Source organism: Gorilla gorilla, chromosome 16 (assembly GCF_029281585.2).
Source record: "Gorilla gorilla gorilla isolate KB3781 chromosome 16, NHGRI_mGorGor1-v2.1_pri, whole genome shotgun sequence".
Lineage (NCBI taxonomy): Eukaryota > Metazoa > Chordata > Mammalia > Primates > Hominidae > Gorilla > Gorilla gorilla.
The window spans coordinates 59,070,260-59,072,869 of record NC_073240.2 but is presented as its reverse complement, the minus strand read 5'-3'; the positions used below and the strand labels follow the sequence as shown (position 1 = coordinate 59,072,869).

At 44.7% G+C, this 2,610-nt stretch overlaps 1 long non-coding RNA gene across 1 annotated transcript; it reads left to right on the top strand.

Moving 5' to 3' along the window:
- The first annotated feature begins 1,727 nt into the window (after nt 1-1,727).
- On the top strand, nt 1,728-2,260 carry LOC134757316 (uncharacterized). The gene is made up of 2 exons (XR_010131180.1): nt 1,728-1,931; nt 2,058-2,260. It is a non-coding gene; the product is annotated as an uncharacterized lncRNA (long non-coding RNA).
- Nucleotides 2,261-2,610: the final 350 nt, after the last annotated feature.

Genomic DNA, 2,610 nt, shown 5'->3' with positions numbered 1-2,610 from the left:
AGAATCGGAACACAGAGTTGAAATAAACCACAGGGATTATCTGGACCCATCCATCTGTGATGTTATTTCAGATACTGCCTCTCCTTGAGATCTTTCCTAACTCAGCAGCCACACTAATTACTGCTTGCTCTGAGCTCCCATGCACCTTGCATAGAGTCTGTTAGAGCTTTTCCCAGAGTGCGTTATAATTATTTGTTTGCATGTCTGTCTCCTGGGCTCCCGGGAACCAACATCATGTCTTACTTAGGCTTACATTCCACGCTAGCTCCTAGCAGAGTTTTTGGCAAATAGTAGTTGCTCAATTGATGTCTGTTAAATGAGTTAAAAAGGACTCACTTTCTGCAGACAGTAAAGCTGGGGACTCAGAGGAATAAGGTGCTTTGGGTAAGATAAAGATTTGTATCACTGCTTACATTCATCTGCTGTTAATTATGAAACACAATGAACTAATAGGGCAGCATATTGTCTCCGTTTCCTGTATTTACTATTTCTGACCAGATTTACAGAGGCCACATGCTTCTAGCCGGTCCCTGCATGTTGCTTGATTGTTCTATTTAATGTGATTTACTCTGGCTAATGATGGAAAGCTGCAGTCCCTCCTGTTTGCCCCAGAGAGGACAGAAATGCTTTGCTCAAACCTGAGACTTATTGGGCCTGTTCTTTGTATTACAGGAAGAAGGAGCTGGTTGGGAAGTGTGAGATCATTTCCTGGGTCTTTCTTTTCCCTTTATTTTCTTAGTGTCTCTTGCTTTTTTTTGTTTGTTTGTTTTGTTTTGGACAACTCATGGAGCATGGAGTTCACCTGACTATGGACTTGGTATATTTGAGAACAAAGCACGTTTTGACCTCACAGTCCCAAGTGGTCTCTTGCAAAAACTGAGCAAAGGTCCCAGTTTGCTGTTGGCTTTACCAGTTAGTATCAGCATGGTGGACAGGTCGGGTAGGGATTTTCAGCTTCGTGTGACCTACGCTCAGGAAGTTCTTTGCCCAAAATCTTCTTTCAGACTCTGTCCATGTGCACTGAAGTACTGTGAAAAGGGAATGAGTATTAAAACTGTTAGAGATGATTTCCAAGGTATTTAATAATCTTTTTAGCACGTAGGGCCAGTCAGAGTCTTCCAACTCTTTAGTTGCTGGGTTGAGGGGTTTTGAGGAGAGGCTGGGGAGCCAGAGAAAGGAAGTGAAGTTGTTGGAGAGAACAGGGGCTTGAGGCAACAGCTGTATACCAACTAATATGAAGCTTGTTCAAAATCTACAGAAGTGGTGTGGCCTTGTGGTTGTGTCTCGGCAGACTGTCTACCCAGAGAGAAGGAAGAACTGGCAATGAACATCTCCACCAACTACTTCCGGATGGTGGTTCCTAAACCCTTTCCACGACAGAATCCCTGGAGGATCTTTTAAGAATGCCAAAGCCGGCCGGGCGCGGTGGCTCACGCCTGTAATCCCAGCACTTTGGGAGGCTGAGGCGGGTGGATCATGAGGTCAGGAGATCGAGACCATCCTGGCTAACACGGTGAAACCCCGTCTCTACTAAAAATACAAAAAAATTAGCTGGGCGTGGTGGCGGGCGCCTGTAGTCCCAGCTACTCGGGAGGCTGAGGCAGGAGAATGGCGTGAACCCGGGAGGCGGAGCTTGCAGTGAGCCGAGATCGCGCCACTGCACTCCAGCCTGGGCGACAGTGAGACTCTGTCTCAAAAAAAAAAAGAGAGAATGCCAAAGCCCAGGCTACAATCTCTGGGGTGGGACCCAGTATCGTTGAAGCTCCCTAGGTGACTTCACTGTGCATACAAATTGAGAATCCTGCTCTATGACGTTCAGTCATTTTGTCTTTTGAGTACCAGCTTCCTTCTCAGTAACAAGTGGACAGCAAATACCCAGCTCATCAGCTTTTTGGGAAAATCAAATGAATATATGCAGTGTCTGACGTAAAGTAGGTGCTCACTAATTATTTTCCTTGTTTTTTTTCTCATTGGAATTCTTTATGTTCCTCTGTCTCTTGTTCTTGTAGGGGAGGAAACATGTCTTTACCTGCTATCCATCTTATGTTCATTGGCAGGGTCTTCTGTGCTAAAAGACAGATTAACAAGAGAAAAGCATGTCAGAGCCTTCATAAGGTAATGAAGACCCAAGAAAGTGGTTAAACCTGAGTGTTTTTATCCGTCGTTTGATGAAGAGCAGAGAGTTGTGGAGAAACATGGCAGGACAAAGGGGGCATGAGCTAAGTGTAATAAACTGGGAGAAACTTAGCAAGGCCCACTCGTTCAGGTTCCTGGGTCCCTTTGTCTTCAGAGGTAAGGATGTTCCTTTCTTCTCGGTATAAAGGAGGCCACCTCTCACGTGAATGTCTAATGATCTGCTTCAGGGGAAGGTCAGAGGGTCCTTTCTGCATATGCTGTTTCTCAAATTCCTTTAGCTTAAAATATTCAGTGTGCCAAGGTGCCATATTTCCAGGTAGCATATCCAGAACTCTGCCATTCTGAAATATCATCATTTGGATAAACGTTCAGCCACTTTCACAAAGGGAAATGCAAGGGAAGAAAGCCGGAAGAGTGAGTTAACCAGGATATAATCCTCCATATCAAGTAACTACTTAGAATTAATATTTTTAC